The sequence below is a fragment of the Larus michahellis genome, chromosome 8 (genome assembly GCF_964199755.1).
Source record: "Larus michahellis chromosome 8, bLarMic1.1, whole genome shotgun sequence".
Classification (NCBI taxonomy): Eukaryota; Metazoa; Chordata; class Aves; order Charadriiformes; family Laridae; genus Larus; species Larus michahellis.
In genome coordinates this window covers 33,640,509-33,658,418 of record NC_133903.1, presented here as the reverse complement: position 1 = coordinate 33,658,418, position 17,910 = coordinate 33,640,509, and the positions used below count along the sequence as shown (strand labels likewise).

Here is a 17,910-nt window from a genome sequence, read left to right as displayed (position 1 = left end):
TCTCCAGGCAACTGCTATCAGAGAAACAGTCCACATCTAACAATCACTGAAAGTTTTCAATGTCTAGATCATGTAGTTCTAACTTCTAGCATTCTAATCTCAAGATACCACCAGCACTGTGCAGTGTAATAAGTGTCTGGCTAAGTGACATGAGTTATGTGGCCCAAATGAAGCAGCAAGGATGTTGGTACACATACCTTTACTTCTAATTGCCAATGATAACATCAACTTCAACAGAAAGCCAACCGATGTGCAGGACCTTTGTGATGGTGCTCACCTAGAAAGCTGGCTGGAAAGACAACGCACAAAAAGGTGGCACGCCAGCCGTATTTTAGAATATTTTCTGCAGGCTAGAAACCACTCTTTTCAGGAAAGTTTAAATTCCACAGATTGACAGAGGCATCAGGGAGGCTTCCACTGATAGTCTTCAAACCCCATGCATTTCATGGTGTGGTGTCCTTGCCCATGGCAGGGGGGTTGGAACAAGATGATCTTTAAGGTCCCTTCCAACCCAAACCATTCTATGATTCTATGATATAGAGCTAAAGGCAGATGCTATGTGAACCAGGAGTAAATATATTTCTTCAATCTTGACTCTTGACATTAAAGTTACTACTTTAAGTAAATAACCAGGCAACCTTGAGTTGTAACTTGCAATTAAATTAAGAGCTCCTGTTCACATCCTAACTCAGCAGAACAAACTTTGGGTGGCTCACTTGAACCTAGAGAGAGAAACAAACTCATTCTGAAACACAGAAGTTTAAAAAAAAAAATGTCAGAGAGATGATTCCTTTTCCTTACCTCATGCCTTTTCCTCTTCAACTCCGGTGCTGCCGAGCTTAAGGGCTGCTATAACAGCGCAAGAAGTGATGTCAGCCCAGTGAACTGCAGAGATATTTTTTTCCCCATCAAAAGTACTTTATTGATCACCATTATCTATGACTTGCCATCCAGTTTCAAAAATAGTTCATATTAAATTAAGCTATTGAGCACTAGATTACAGGTTTCTTCTCACATTTTAATTTCTCAGACAGAAGCAAGGTGGAATTGCCACCTAAAACATTCTGCTGCCTTGCATTATTCAGAACTTTCTACCGAAATGATTCCAGATCTGCTGCAGAAATAGTAATTCTGACTTTGTTCATGGAGCTGCCGTGCAAAGCTTTTGCTCCTGCAAGCCCACTGTGCACGGAATTATCTGGAAGTCCTGTGTGCGCTGCTCGCATGAGCACGCTGTGCGTGCAGAAGGTTAACATGTTTTGTGATCCGTACCACCGCCACTAAATATTGATGCAATTAGGATAAATCTCCCAATATGAACAAGCTACTCGGGTCTGCTTCTCTGAAATTGTAAGACACTTACAATATTATTTTGTTATTTAGTATTTCCTAAGTAATAGCAGGCGTGCACACAGCTTTGTATTTTCCTTTCATACTAAGATAGGAAAGGTGAGCCGAACTGTCATGTTGTCTGACTGAAAATACGGACTACGTAAAAATTAAGTTCTTTCTCACCCAAACTGGTACTAACAGCATTGTGCTTTCAAGCTAGTCACTCCCTCCAGTGAAAACTCGTTTGTTCAACATTTGACCATTTTCCTGTAGCATCTATGTCAAACGAGTCAGCTCTGCGCAGAAAAATTGTGGGAGTTGTTAATGAGATCAGCCTTTCTACTGTCTGAGCTCCCAGAAGCTCCAAAAGCAAGCATGGAGACTAGAAGAGAAAATTAGCTTTCAGAAATTATTTCAACGCGATAATATGAGCGGCTGTTACTAATGAAGGAGAAGAGTTGTTTTCATGACACGGCTCGAGATGTCAGGGTGTCCTTCCTTTTGTGGAGGTCAACCTGAAAATCAGAACCAGAAGTAATTAATCTATTTTTTCCCCCACATGCATGAAGTTCCTATTCATTGACGCTTGTTTTTCTCAGATCCTCCTTCCAGAACATCACATATTTGATGTAGAGCACGAACACACAAAGCTGCTGTGTGTATCTTTATCCCACCCAATCTGTAGGCTCGTTAGTACTGTCCTGAGGGAAACACTTTGTTCTAACTCTTCATTCTCCTTTTTATCATCAGAGAAACTTCCCAGTAAAAGTCATAGACTCCTGCTGTTTACTGATGAAATGAATTATCAAAGAAAGTATTTAAAGTGGGATCGAATGGGGGTTGTTCAAGCTCTTCTTTACCTCACCACTACAGCATGTAAAACCCTACAAATCAGAAACGAGAAACTTAATTATTGTGAACAGAAATTAACAAAAAATTTCCCCTAGTTTACATCCAGCTAAGCAAAACTGAAAGCAAAAAGTTCTTCCTATTACAAAGGCACAGGACAGTCATGGGCATATAGCAAGGAAGGAGAAGGGGGGTTTGGCCAGACACATATAAGGACCGTGACTGAATAATTAGATGTAAGGAGTACATTTGAATACTGTCTGAGAACCTTCTGATTTTTTGCTTGAAGTTCTCAATAACTAAGAATTGCATTAATTAACACCTGAGGGAATATTCATGCATTTTTCATACAAAACCAATCTGTAGGCAGAAGCCATCCAGACTCTCCCAAAGCAACTCAATCTGAGTAGCTCTAGTCTGTGAAGAAAGGACTTCTCAACCCATGGACTTGTCCCCAGACAGAGCACGCCGTAGGCACTGGAGAAAAGGAGTTTTAGTTGGCTTGGCTTAAGTTGCTTCATCAAGCCAGTGCTTACTGCAGGACAAATACAGAGCTTAACATGTTCCACTTTAGTGCTTGAAATCTTTTCCAAAGGTCCTCAGTAAGTCTTAAAACACAGTAAATGAAAATTGCCTTTTTCACCAGAAAGGGAAAGCACCTAACGTTCTTAGAAAGTAGGCAATTAGAAATAAACAGGAGATAAGCAGTCCAAAGACACGTATTGAAAAGTTTGTATGTACACAGATAAAAGAGAAAGGCTGCTTCTGTCTCTCAGCTTTGGCATCTGCTGGCAGATGTCCGTTTTATATCTCTTAAAATGAGCACTTTTTAAACGAGATTGCCTATAGAACCATATAGAAAAGAAGCATAAGATCTTATTCAAAATGCCCCAAATTTTTACATCTTCTCTTTATGTCTCCATTGCAGGATTTAAGTTTTTCCACTAGGAGGTTAAGACCTTAAACTTGCTTATTTATATTTAGGTACGGATACATAACTGCACACTGAGGTTCAACAACATGAGCTATGAGTTTGGTCTTGAACACTGTAAATTTCCTCGCTTTGTCGTTTTAAGACAATTTAATTAAATATTTATTACTGATTTAAACTCTTGAAACCTCTCTGAAGCTGAACTAACGGTTATGTCTTAATTCTATAATCAGATGGTGATGCATCAAAATGTGCAAACCCTAAAAATGGAAAAAAAAATACTGTCTGGCAGATCAATAGCTTTAAAAGTATAACTGACAAAAAGCAAAATCCCCTTACAAACTGTTTATCTTATTTTGTACTGTATTGATCACTGTATATGTACAATATGCACCGACCCCTGCTGATAAGTACCAAATACAAGCAGAATATTTCAATCCGGTATAAGAAACTTCACATATGGCTCAAGAAACTGGGAGAGCGGGCAGCTGCCTAACGTAGCAGTTTGCAATGGGGGATAAATTGCTTCATGAATACAGATTAATAACCCTTATTCCCACGCTCCTTATATGCTCCTCGTGCTCTAAGTCTTCCTGGCCCCTCTAAGCAGGTTCTTGAACTTCAGCCCAGAGAAAACAGTAATACCTGTGAAGAAGTGGCTCATGCTCTAGCCCTGCTCCCGCCCTTACTTAGAGAAGACAGGAGAGGTAATTTTCTCCCTTCTGGAAAGCAACTTCCAGAGAGAACCACTGGGGTAAAGCCCTCACCTGCGTGAGTCCATGAGCACCACTGAAAAGCTTTTGTTGAGTTTTGGTCATTTTTTAAAGTAAGGGCCATACTCAACGGTCGCATTATAAATCTCTTCAGTGTTTATATTTCAAGTATTAATAAGATATACTTGAAAGTTAAACAAAAAGCCTGTAATTACAAGTCTCAAATAGTTCCACAGAGCAACAACTTCTGGGACTAGAGATGCCTAGAGCATTGGCTGCTCACCACGCAGCTTTCATGGCAAATGCCAGCCCTTGTATCTTTACACAGAGCAAACCACATGAAAGTCAAGTTCTAGCATCTGGGAAACTTCCAGAACTTTTGGGATCTTAGATGATATTTGACTTATTTCTAATAGCGCAAGTGGGAAATTAAAGGGGATGAATGTACAGAATTACTAAAAAATAATTAACATAGTTTGGGGCTTTTTTAAATATTAACACTTAACTAACAAGAATGAAATATCAAATTGTTCACTGAAACTTTCTCATGAGAAGTTACTGTGGTCGGCCACGAACATCAGATTTCAGCCTGGAATGCTTATTTGAGCTTTACATTTGCCTATATACTTCATTTAGATGGTCTGTAGCCTGCGTAGCTCTGGCAGCCCAGGCTGCCAAACTCCAGCAGAAAATTTAAATAGAATCAAGATTCTGGTGGGGAAATATGCTGTCCTGCCTGACTGCTAAAAGACAAAAATCTTTTCTCTTCGCTTATTTCAGTCCGAAGTGACCTACAGCAGTAAAGGACTGTCTGTGATACGTGTTGCAATAGATTTGATTTATTCTATTTTTAAATAGTGTCTCAAGCAATAGGAATCCCTTGGGGAGATTTCTGCACCGTCAGGAAAAAAATTCTGACCTTCAGCCTCAGATTTCATTTGCTCACTTCGACCCCGTCTTCCCCCCGCTCACCTCCCCACCTCCACCTCTCATCCGCTTCCCATCTTGGCGGGACGACCCTTTGCAGGCGCAGAGTTCAATGACTCCGGACAGCCGCATCGGCTGGTGCAAAGCCACACATTTTGCCACTCAGAGCTTTTCTCCAAATCATTTACAATTACCATCCTCCTGAAATATTTTTTTTTAATCCTTCCCGTGAGGTCCTTTCGATTTCCTCGATTCCGTCAGTGGGAATCTGGTTCTGACCGCAGGCCCGGGGGCCCAGGCCCCCCAGAGCAGCAGAGCTCGGGCAGCGCATCCCGCATGACGCAGGCGCTGCCTGTATGACGTAGGAGGTCCCTGCGTGACGCAGGAGCCCCTCCACAAGAAGAGCGCCGTCCATTGGCGCCCGCGCGTCCCACGGAGGCAGGGCACGACGGGGGCGCCCTCTGCTGGGGAGAACGAAAAAACAAGTTAAAATCCCCCCAAAACCAAGGAAAAACAAGCCGAGGAGCGGCTGGTGAGGCCTCAGCACCGGGAAGCTCCTGCATGGAAAGCCCTGTGTAACAAACCCCAGTGTTATTGTTTGTAATTCACAGAGCGCAACCGGGCCTCTCGCTCCACCCGTGTTTTCCAAGGGCGGAGGGCACACGTAGTGAGAGAAGACAGAAGTTCCAGTAACCACAGTGCTTTAAATAATTAGGCACTGTAGCTTTGTGCATCTCTTTTCCTTTAAAAGCAAAATGTAGTGCTGCAGCTCAGGGGGTTCGCAGAGCGCTCGTGCGAGAGAGAGCACGTTCTCCTAACGTGAGCTGTTAGGGGTCGCTGGGGCGGGGGGAGAAACACTACTGACAATTGAAAATAGACTAGGAGAAATGGCTAAAAACAGTAATCAACCGGGAAGCCAAATTTCTTTTCAGAGGAGATGAAAGACTGTCTTTAAGATTAATATGAATTTATCCCAGCAGGCAACTTTGTCAATCAGCTTTTTTTAGAGTATAATTGCTTTCCTGCTTCCCTCAGGTTTCTTTTCACATTGTTGCATTACCTTAAGCACGGAACTAACAGAAAATCTATGCAGATAAAGTTTGTGTTACTTAAACAAGTGCTGTTGTAGGCTGAGGTCTTAATTTTTATTCAGAATATTATTTGTATCATAGCACAACCCCAGGGTAGACACCAAAGGATCACAGCATGGTGCAGTCCCAGAAAGCTTAACACCTACCAGACAAGAAAGTCCAAGGACCAGAGATGCTGAGAAATGACACACGTGAGATCAGTTGCAGAACCGAGAAGAAAATCCCTACCTGCCAGACTCTCCCATCTACAGGATCACACCGATTCCTATTAAAATGTCACACTGTGGACGCGATGAGTGCCATCAGATTACAGCACAGCAAATGCCTCACAGCAAGGTATGGACACTAAGTACGAGCCCGCAGGAACAAGTGAGAATACTGAATACATCTTCTCCTTTATCCCTTTTTTTCCCTAGGACAGAGAATGCACAGAAGACCGGAGAAGCAAACTAAAACCAGATACTCCTTAAGGGACTAGTGAGCAATATTTGATGTCTAAGCCAAAATAACTTGAAGGCGATGGCAGGGTCGTGACTGATTCAGAAGCGCTCCTACTCCAGCTCCAATTCCCTGCAGAGAAATGCAACACCACACTTGCATCTTTTTCTCTGCTGCACAGAAACCAATACTCTGCCACACTCTGGCTGACTGGTAAAAGCAAAATTAAACATTTATGCATCAGATGTGTGCACTGTCACTCGTTCATTAGCACAGACACTTTAATGAGGATGGGTCACAATCAGAGGGCCTGTTATCGCTGCTATCCCAGAGGCAGAAGGCTTTGTGTGAACAAGTCATGAAGTTTTGGGGAGCTCAGGAGTTTTCCACCCACATAGCACAACCTCTTCCTAACCCATAAAGAGTAATTTCATCTTGTTCATAACAGAAGTAGCTAATTGTGGCAATGGATGAGTCAGAATTTTATATCCTTCCTCGTCACCATCAAAATTTGCAATTATATCTCATTCTTTCTTCCCTACTGAAACCTTTGTAAAATCTGTCCCGCTAGGGAGAAATAACAAGCTGCAAACATGGGAAAGCAATTCTAACATGCAGCTCTTCCCTATATACTGCAAGCAACCTTTGAGCTTTACATCTGAGATCCATCCAAAATGCTAATTGCCAGCTTTACTATCTGTGGGACAAAGGTGACACTTTTTATATGCATCTCTTTTCAGAAGGATGGCTTCAGAGGTACTGCCAAGATTGAGACTGTAATATGTACCCCCAAGATTACTAAGAAATCCTGTTTGCAAATCAAGTCCTATTAAACCACCCCTGCAGTAACCCAGCCTCTGAACTTATAGAATCATATCATAGAATCGCAGAATGGTTCGGGTTGGAAGGGACCTTAAAGACCATCTAGTTCCAACCCCCTGCCCTGGGCAGGGACACCTCCCACTAGACCAGGCTGCTCAAAACCTCATCCAGCCTGGCCTTGAACACTTCCAGGGATGGGCCATCCACTGCTTCCCTGGGCAACTTCTCCTTTAGTCAATTATTCCCAGGCCCAAACTATTGGAAAAGCTTGCTTAGCATTTTTACACTGGAAGAAGGGTGACAGAGACAGACACACACCGCAGTAACCTGATGAAGCTATTTGGCCCGCAATTATCAGAGGAGGTCATAAAAGATGAGCTAAGAATGCTGACTTCAAAATCCATGAAGCTAAATGCTATGTTAACCTAGCAGGCGCCCAGCCAGAGCCGCACAAGCGTACGCAAATCTGCAGTAAAAGAAGTATCAATGCAATGAACGGAACAGCTGGAAGAGGCAGAGGCTGTTGTATCTACATGGCAAGCCAGCAGAAGTTAAGGAATTTGTTTAAGTAGGGAAAGCAAAATGGCCCTGTTACCAGCCTGCATCACACGTGGTATTGAAGCATGGGGAAGGCTGCAGGAGCATGTCACCACAGAGACCCTTTGCTAGTGGTAACAGCAATTCAGTAGTTCCCATAGCAAAGCGTTATTTAAACCCTGCTCGAGCCTATCTCTACTTTCCCCAAATAACTGAAGTAAGATACTGAAAAGAACAAAGAAATAATCCAAAGATTGAACATGGAAGTCAAGGTGCTAAGCACAAATGTGGACAAAATTTGAGGTGTTCGGAGAAAGCTGGGCCTGTGCAAACTGGCCAGCTGCCATCGACGGTGCATGCAAAACACCTCTTCCATGGGGTACTGTGAACATACTCGAACAACCTACTGAGCTTCCACCTCTCCCAAGGGATCTGACAAGGCTCACTCTGATCTGGAATTTGACCTCCAGGACACAGCCTGTTCCAGGGGGAGGTGAAACTCATGACAATCACTAACTTGTCCAGTGTCCTCCAATATATTGATGAAGGTGTATTTCGTTCCACAGCAGGAAAGGCACAAATCTAATTCCTACAACAAAATAGATTTAGAATATTGGATTGGGTCCGGAGTGGAGGGTAAGGAGCCTGGAGGTGTGTCAAACACACAGTTAGGCTGTAGGGCAAACACCAGGGCATTTGTTAAGGAGTCCAAAGGTAGAAAAGCATGGGGCAGTGCTGGAGCTTAGCTGTACTATGTCCAGACTGGCTTAGCTTGGAAGAACTGTGTCCACAAAACAAATCAGAGGCTGCATCATAAAGTAGTGGGAAAAGCTGTGACATTTAGCAAGCAACCATGAGAAGCGTCCTACCAGTGCTCAGTTAGATGGTGTTTTAACATTGTGAAAAGCAAACATGGCACTCTCGGTGCAGACTTTGATACCAGCATAATTAGGAAATACTGAAAAACAGAATAGCATTTTTACTCCTCAAAAAGAATCAGGTAAGTTTCATACTAACCATTTTTTAGTAATATGCTGGTAAGAATGGTTAAAGAAGCTTTATCCGCCGTGCTAGCATATCTGACTGAGAAACTAAAGGATGTTGACACTCAAAAATCATTTTATGAAAGCAAAAAGAAAATAAGATTATAGAGACTCTATCTTCTATTTCAAAAGGTTTTCATTGAAAGTAAAAATAGCCATGTCAATTGATATGCGGTGTAGACTCTTTCGATACCTTACCCAAAGCAGAGGTGACGATTCTTGCTGTTTGTAATTCACACCTGAGTGTCTTGCTCCCACACAGTGCGTTAGGTCACACTGCCACAATCACCGCTAAAAATGTGGCTCAGATGGGTTTATCCTGCACTCTTATAAACGGTTTTTCCCTCGCTGTAAAGATAACTTCAAGGAACGAACTCCAATGCTCAGTCTAGAAAAGCCGCTCCCCCTCACAAATCAGTGTTACGGCATGTCAGCAGGTGGCACTGCTCGAATTCAATCTCAATCTGCACGTCTTCTCCCAACGCAGCCGGGACAGCCGGGCTGTTGAGGCTCCAGGGAGAGACTGGTTCATGCATGGCACAAGCTAATTTAAAAAACATGTGGCATTTGCTTTACAGAGAGAGAGCGAGCGCTTCCACATCGGTGCTTTAGCAAGAGCTGAACTACAGGTCAAATATGTTAGCAAAAGGCTTCTTTTAAGATGGCAGGAGTACCCGTTCAAAAGTTCATCTACCATACTCCCACCTTTCAACTTAATGTTTTTTACCTACATCTACTTCATTGGGATGGATACTAGATATTCTGCTTTACATGGGCCTGGAGGGGACAAAAACATGCTGGATTTTAGTTGGGGTGCTACTGACATGTTATTTAAGAGACCCTCTAGGCTACTTCTCCTCCATCCTTGCAGAGGAAAGGTCTGCAGGGACAGCAGCTCCACTGCTTCAACAGCGTTCAGTTAAAGAGCCGTTCTGGAAGACGCTCCAGCCGCTGCACAAAGGAGATGCACAAACTTGGTGCAGAGAAGAAAAGGTTTTATACACATATAGCTATATCTATGTGAATATGTATGTATGTGTATACACACTAACTGTTTTTTCATACTCCTATGTGGTACATACCAAACTCCTTTGTTAGCCCTTTAGCAAAACAGACTCAAAGTCTAAGAGGTTAGGTGCACAATACTCACACATTTAGTTAGTTGCCAAAACACAAATGATTTTTGCCCTGAATTACATAAATATTGACAAAAAACATAGTAATTTTTCTACAAATTTTCAGACACCAGGAGGTGGCATAATTCACACAGCAAGACTGCCAATATTCCAAAATCACCCTTTGTGTTGAATATCCAGTTCTCACCAATTACATTCTCCACAATATACAGTTTAGATCGGTATCTTGTTTTAATGTAAGCCTTAAAAGCCATCCCCAAGACCACTCAGACATCAGAAGAGGAAGCATTTAAAACCCACACTTCCTTACATGGCAGACAGCCTGCAGGTTAAGACATCCTTGATGTTTTAGTAGTTAACACATAGCAACATCACGTACTGCAACACACTTCTTGCCCTGCCTTATCTAACCTCCAAATATTGGAAGGGAATGAAAAGATGCCAATATGTTCTGCCGCACACCAACAAGCTCAGCTAGCTCAGAGGTTTGAAATGAAACAGTAAAGAACAGGAGTCATCTCAACCAGGGCCTCAGAATGCTAATGTGGGCCTCAGGTAGGTCCACACCCAGCTTCACCTGCAGCAGCACCCGCTGCTCTTTTGCAGAAAGGAAAGGTGCCAAGTGGGTTTCAGGACACGGCATTCTCCATGGCATTTCCAGTAGCAGATGTGCAGGACAGCTTGGTGCCATTGTGGGGAACACCACCGCTGCAGCAGGTGTAGCCTTCCAGGAAGCGTACCACAGTCAAGTGGGGAAGACACACATTGGCAGCGCTATTTTAAATTCCAAGCCATTTCTGCAGTGTTTTCTAGCATTTAATGCTACTGAATAGCAGCCACGCCCCACATATACCTGGAAGGGAAAAGAAATAAAGCTTTTCCTTTCCCTTCTTATGTAGGGTCCTGCGCCAAGGAATAACCCCATGCACCAGTACAGGTTGGGGGCTGACCTGCTGGAAAGCAGCTCTGCATAGAGGGACCTGGCAGTCCTAGTGGACAAGCTGACCATGAGCCAGCAATGTGCCCTTGTGGCCAAGAAGGCCAATGGTCTCCTGGGGTGCATTAAAAAAGGTGTGGCCAGCAGGTCGAGAGAGGTCATCCTCCCCCTCTGCTCTGCCCTGGTGAGGTCACACCTGGAGTACTGTGTCCAGTTCTGGGTGCCCCAGTTCAAGAAAGACAAGGAACTACTGGAGAGAGTTCAGCAAAGGGCTACAAAGGTGATCAGGGGACTGGAGCACCTCTCTTAGGAGGAAAGGCTGAGACTTGGGTCTGTTTAGCCTGGAGAAGAGAAGACTGAGGGGGGATCTCATCAATGCTTATATCTAAAGGGTGTGTGTCAGGAGGATGGGGCCAGACTCTTTTTGGTGGTGCCCAGTGACAGGACAAGGGCCAATGGGCACAAACTTGAACACAGGAAGTTCCATCTCAACGTGAGGAGGAACTTTTTTACTTTGAGGGTGGCAGAATGCTGGCACAGGCTGCCCAGAGAGGTGGTGGAGTCTCCATCTCTGGAGACATTCAAAACCCACCTGGACGCGTTCCTGTGCAACCTGCTCTGGGTGACCCTGCTCTGGCAGGGGGGTTGGACTAGATGATCTCCAGAGGTCCCCTCCAACCCAAACCATTCTGTGATTCTGTATGTGTGATCTACAATGACCATCTAGTCCAACTGCCTGACCACTTCAGGGCTGAGCAAAAGTTAAAGCATGGTATTAAGGGCATTGCCCAAATGCCTCTTAAACACTGGGGCACCGACCACCTCTCCAGGAAGCATGTTCCAGGGTTTGACCACCCTCTCGCTAAAGAAATGTTTCCTCATCCGAACCTCCCCTGACGGATGCAGCTATGAGCCATTCCCACGCGTCCCAGTACTGGGTACCAGGGAAAAGAGACCAGCAACTAGTACAGCTATAACTAATTATTTCAGGAGGTGCTACTTCAGCATTCATTTGCCTTGCGTGGCCCTTTGCGAAGAGGAAAGCATAGTCTTGAAATGTACTGGCTGCCAGTTCATACTCAAGCATCACTCGAAGCACAGGTTTTAGCTCATAAATCCCTTGTCATTTGACATCCTTGCTACTTCAAGAGTATCTTTTTCCTCAAAGCCCTCTGGGCAGGGGATGCTCCTGGCGAGGGACATGGCAAGCCTCTCTCTGCCTGCTGAGCCATCAGATCCACGTTTGGACACACACAAGGGCCTGTCTCGTCACACTGAGCTTGCTTCCAAATTTTGAGATTCTTTAACTGGGCAGACATAGTCTGGCAGCTTTCTGCATTCCTTCCACCAGTTTTGCAAACTAATTCCCACATGTGTTAGAAGACTGGTTTTCATAATTTCTTTTATTAATTAAAAAACAAAAAGGTCCTTTGTATCTGAATGACATCATCAGCAATTTCAGCACACCAACATTCTCAGATGGTTTCAGGTGGGCATCTAACAAGCAAGATCTTCTGTCCTTTTTTGCAGCTATCTTACAGTAGGCACATAAGGCCTCCTACGGAGAGGCACTTGCCTCTCAGTGTTGGGTGGCCACCTGGCCAGCCACCTCCTTAGCCATAGCAGCAGTACTAGCCACAACCTTCCTCTTCACTAAATGCCTGCAGAAGTCAGTTAAAAAACCATCAGCAACCTTTAGTCCCACTCCGGGAGAGTAAAGCATATCCCCACTGACTGCAGTGCCACAAACTGCATCGCACTGACCCACCAGTGTTTCCTCTCTTGTAGCTTTTTCAGCGCCTGGGCTCATTTGGCACTTTCTCCAACAAAACTTCCAACATAGAAGTTCAGTTAGTGCCAGGTGTGAATATGTTCTTCCCTAGGAGACAGATATTTCTTTTGAAAGTGGCTGGACTGACGCCACCAGCTTCATGTTCAGAGCCTTCTACCAGCCTGTCCATTGCTCAGCTAGCAGGTGGAGGGCTGGATCTGCTGGCCATGACTGCGTGGAGCTGGACGCCAGCAGGCTGCTGATGGGTGAAAGCCCCCTTAGCACATCTCTCAGGCCCCACCTCTCACGTTTTGCTGCCATCAAATGGATGAAAGAGCAAAGTTCATGGTCGGGTCTTTTGAATTTAGATTGCAGAAAAGCATCCTTCAAGACATCTAGGTTTCCCTGTCCACATCATGTTCTGGCTTTCGTGGCATCCATGAGCCAGAAAAAAAGCTGTATTTCATGGTATAGTTTACGGCCCCCATAATCCCTGCCAGCTGAAGCTCTGACCAAAGAGACAACCCCTCCATCAATAAATCATATATGAAGAATTGCAGGGTAAAACTAGGTAACACAACGCCAGGTGGAGTGTCATGAGTTTCTGCTCCAGTTTGGAAACACTGGGCTAGACAAATGTTCCTGGAGACATGAGGAGATCCCAGGGTGACTATAAACCACCAATGTAAGGGGCAGAATAACATGAACTCAGTCTCCTCAAAGTTCTGTAAAAGTGCTTTAGAGTCCTCTAGTCTTCCCAACAGGAGACGAATTTTACCATCTCCTCCTTTTTGACAGTCCGTGTTTCCTAAGGCATGCTGGAGCTCAAAGGGAAAGTCGGGATGTGGCAGGTTACAATCCTATCCCTCAAGAGCCTCATTTGAACAGATGTAACTACAGTAGTTCATCAAACACCAAAGTCCTTCCTCTGAAGGATGCTTGGCAGAGGGGTGGAGCCCCATGACCCCCACCCCCACATCACAGTGCCACCACCCAGCAACGCAGTTCTCACAATGCCCCCAGCAGCGCAGCAGTCCCAAGGCCCCGGGGCAGGATAAAAGGGAGCATCCTCCGTGTCCTGCTGCCAGCTGCCATAGGGGCAGCCTGAAGACATCCAAGAGGAAGTCCTTGAGAAGCTGGCAGAATTACTTGGAGGGGGCTGAGGGAAGAAGACCAGAGGCTGGGCTGCAAGGCGAGCTCCCGGAAGAGTCACCTTCAAAGCTCATCTGAGGGAGAGAAATCCTTTTCAGCTGGAAAGCAGTGGCAAGTACGAGGGAACGCCTCCTCGAGGAGCACTGCAGAGCTCACTGTCCTCATCCCCCACGGAGCCACGGGCAGTAGCCATAAGAAATGGGATGCAGAGATGTTGCTAGGGGTGCCAGTGCTCTGGAGCACCCATTGGTGTCCTGCCCGGCACAGGAAGGATTCTTGCCCCCAAGGTTAATCAGGCCAGGGGAATATGGCCACTCTTGGAAGCCCCTGAGATGGCTCCAGGTTGGGGAGACTAGGGCTTAGGCATCTCTTGGGAGGCATGACCAGCCTGCAGGACGAGGAGGCAGGTCTTGCTCACGTGCTCAGGGAATAGCTGATTGCCAGCGCTGGGGTCAGGAAGGAATTTTTCCCCAGGGCAGATTGGCACTGCTCCCCGGGGTTTTTTTTGCCTTCCTCTGCAGCACTGAGCATGACCACTTGTCAGACCTCCTCTGCTTCATATTGCCTAGGTTACTGCCTGCTGCTCAGGCACCACGAAGATGGCCTCTCATGCCCTGCAGCTGGGGGGAGGAAGGCTTTTTTTTCCCCCCACACTGAGCTAGCAAATGGCCCTGGGGTTTTTTTTGCCTTCCTCTGCAGCATTGAGCAGCGCCCCTTGCCAGGGCTCCTTTGGGCCCTTTAGGACAGGAGCCTGCTGCTCCTGCTCCACAAAGGTGGCCCTGGTGTCCCGCATCCGGGGGAAGGAAGCTTTCTACGCTGCCAGGGTGGCCCCCAGGGTGGCCCCCGGCAGCTGCGTCTTGTCCTCTGTAGCATTGAGCACAGCCCCTTGTCAGGGCTCCTCGGGGCGCTTTTGGCTCGGTTCTTGCCGCCTGCTCTTGCGACTCCAAGGCGCCACTCGTGCCCTGGCTCTCTCGGGCTCTCTTGCCCACTGCAAGCTTGGAGCGGGAGCCAGCTCTGCTCTTCCCTTGGCTCCGTGGGCTTCTTGCTTGGGCAAAACAGCCTCTGCTTGGAAGGGCCCCAGGCTTGATGCACCAGCCACAGCTGCCACTTCTCATCTCTCCCCACGGGCAATACAAGCGCAGGGCAGGCACAGGAGAGCTTTTCAGGCATCGCTGGCCAAGAAGCACAGCGGCGGAGCAAGTTTGGGAAGACAAAATTATTCTTCTAATTGATAGAGTCTTACTTTGGAAAATACTCCACGGTACCACACACCTCTTCTTCTTTTTTTGATGTGTGGTCCATACCAATGCTCATTCTTCCAAGTTCTCACTCTTTGGGAAACAGAAAGTGCTTGGCCTGTATTCCTGCTGCTTCTTTCCATGCCTCTGGCTTCCCTTTGCCAGGCTGCAAGGGATGCTTTTTCCAGCCAAACTCAAGAGTACATCAGCCTGCTCCTGGCTACGCGTGTGCAGTGTCTTAATGCTTGAAAGCATGGGCTCTGAAATGGAGTCAGAAAAAAGAAAAACTAAAACAAAACCAAAAAAATACTCACAAAACCCCCCAAAAATGAAACAAAAAACTAAAGAAAGAACTAAACCCAAAGCAAACCAAAAAATGCTAAAATTAAGACAAAAAATAAAACAAAAACCAGAAAACCCCCCAAACCAAAAATACCTCCAGAAATAAAACAAAAAAAAAACCCAAACCAAACAATAATGCTCCCCAAAAAAACCCAAGAACATAAACAAAAAGTAAAACAGAAAATAAAAGAAAAAGTAAAACGAAGTGAGAGTACAAGAAGTAAAATAAAACAAACTAAAACAAAACAAAATCCTTTTTCCACTTGTAACCTTTGTGTTGTGTGTCCTTGAAAGTGGTTTTGGAGCTGAAAATCCCCTGGTGTTTCAGGCAAAGAACAGGCTCATTGTTATTCAACTCATGGGGAGGGGAAGGGGAAAGGGAAGGGGAAGGGATTGTGCTGTGTTGTGCCTAGAGTTCTGCCTGACAAGTCCTGACCTAGGCCTGAGGGCTCCATCCAGGAGAGCAGCTCGCTGCAGTGCAGGTCCCAGGCCCAGCCAGGGGACAGGGGCAGAGCCGGGCACACCTACAGCATCCCCCCGGCAGGGACTGATGGCCCCAGGCTGAGCTGAGACACGGCGCCTGGGCCCTTGGCAGCAGACGCTGGGGGTGGGGGTCCCAGGGGAGGCCAGTCCCAGCCACTGAGGCCTATGAGCACCCCCAGGACCCTGGCAGAAGGAGGCTTGTGCTGCTCATATGGTCTCCTGGGGACATTGATGGCTGGCCACTTTGGGGACAGGAATATTGGGCCAGATGGACCTTCGTTCTGAGGGAGTACTGGTGGTCTCAGGCTCTTGTGTTTCAGTATCTTTTTCCAAAGGAAACACCACAGGCATTTCTAAAAATGGGTACAAGGAGAAAAAAAAAAAAAAAAAAAAAAATCCACAGGGAGGTGAACAGGTATTGCTCACCTCAAAAAGATTTGCCAACCATTCAGTTGAGGAGCACGTCCTGCTTCAGACTGAGGGCTTGATCTTTGAGCCTCGCTAAGGTCAGAGGTGTGGGGTTTTGCCATCCTGTGGAAACCCAACTAAACTGGAGAAACACAGAAGGCTTGAAAACCACACTTCACACATGCTTTTTTCAAATTTGTTCACGTGATCCGATTATCCCAAGATGAGGCACAGCTCTCACCCGCATCAGAAGGTACGTGCCTCCATCCCACAAGGTGAGAGCGCCAATGCCTAGCATGGGACATGGCTGGCCATTCAATCCCTTCTGCCAGGGCAGGACTGGGAAGAAATGTCACCAGAGATTGTCTCAGCAGGTACTGGTAGGGAAAGGAGGAGGCTGCCCAGAGACGTGGTGGAACACCTGGACGCGTTCCTGTGCAACCTGCTCTGTGTAACCCTGTTCTGGCCAGGAGGGTTGGACTAGATGATCTCCAGAGGTCCCTTCCAACCTCTACCATTCTGTGGTTCTGTAAATACACTAAAAATAAAGAAAGAGGCTTGAAGAAATGGTCGAGATACTCAGTATTCTATTGCCCTTGGCCAACACACAAAAAACTTGAAAATGATAGGAAAAATATTTTTATAAGGGAGTCCTAAACAGGGTGCCTGCCTACGTGTTCTTGCTACCTCAATGTTATTTAAACTTAAGCCACATGCGGTTACAAGCACTCTAGAAACAAAGGTACTACATGCATTGCATATCTAAGCTGTTTTAAAAGCCAAATATCATACATGCTGCCTGTGTAATAACTCCTATACATCAAAAAAACATCTTATCAGAACCAGTCTTTGATAAAAAGACTGCAGAATTCAGTTGCTCAACAGGCTAACTTGAAAGCAGTATTTTAAATGCCTGTGCTACATTTTGTAACAGTTTAGTTTTTCTTTTTGGAGGGCATGGGGGGACATTTAACTGTCATCTTCGAGAGCACACCTTACCGCTTGATCACCATGAGAGAGATCATTCACTGCCCAGCCTTTCCAATTGCAGAGAATTTCCAGTTAAAAGCGTCCTTGCTTCAGCTAGAATTGAATGTCAGATTGTTCATTTAGACAGGAATCACACACTGAGCATCTACCTCATTCGTTATTTAAAAGGAAGCTTCTCAATCTTACATTACAAGAACTGTATTTGCAGGAAATCAGAGACAAGAAAAGCCACTTTAATTTGTTTACAGTTCTGTTTAACATTTGAAGGATTGATGTGGAAAACTCACGAGGAGTTGTCAAAGCTGGCTACCGAGTATGCTTTTAGTGGGGTAGCCATGCTACACATGCAGAGTAAATTAAGTCGATTACCTTGAAAAGATTTTATATTGATCCTTTGACTAGCAGTTAAGATTAACATCAAAGCAAGATAAATATTAAGAATACAAGCAAATATGTTTGTCATTATTAAGAGTTGTGTCATGCAGCATACACAGAAGCAAATTATGGTGTAATACTCCACAATGAAAAAGCAAAAATATTAAATATTATGTGATCTTCCATTAAGCGATGAGACAGCTAGAGTTTTAAACAGGATGACAATTGACTGATGTCAAACCAGGTTTTCAAATATTGATGTAACAGCAGAGCATAGGATAGTCTCAAGGTTATTTTTAGATAAATTACCTTCATTTTTTACTTTGAGTATTACACATATAGTGCAATGAAAAGCGTCATCTGTCTATCAGGCCACAAAAAAAAAAAACCATCAG

The 17,910-nt window shown here is 45.2% G+C and overlaps 1 protein-coding gene across 5 annotated transcripts in view; it reads right to left on the bottom strand.

The window, feature by feature from the left end:
* Window positions 1–922: 922 nt before the first annotated feature.
* Window positions 923–17,910, bottom strand: part of SLC25A24 (solute carrier family 25 member 24) — a 40,216-nt gene continuing 23,228 nt past the window's right edge. For 2 of the 5 annotated variants that reach the window (XR_012588663.1, XR_012588662.1), the window contains exons 11-12: window positions 17,150–17,233; window positions 12,133–15,177 (exon numbers count right to left, since the gene is read on the bottom strand). The gene's annotated coding sequence lies outside the window, so the exon portion shown is untranslated. Of the gene's footprint in view, window positions 1,848–12,132; window positions 15,178–16,168; window positions 16,689–17,144; window positions 17,234–17,910 lie in introns of those variants that run through there. The other 3 variants (XR_012588661.1, XR_012588660.1, XR_012588659.1) reach the window with 3 other exon arrangements.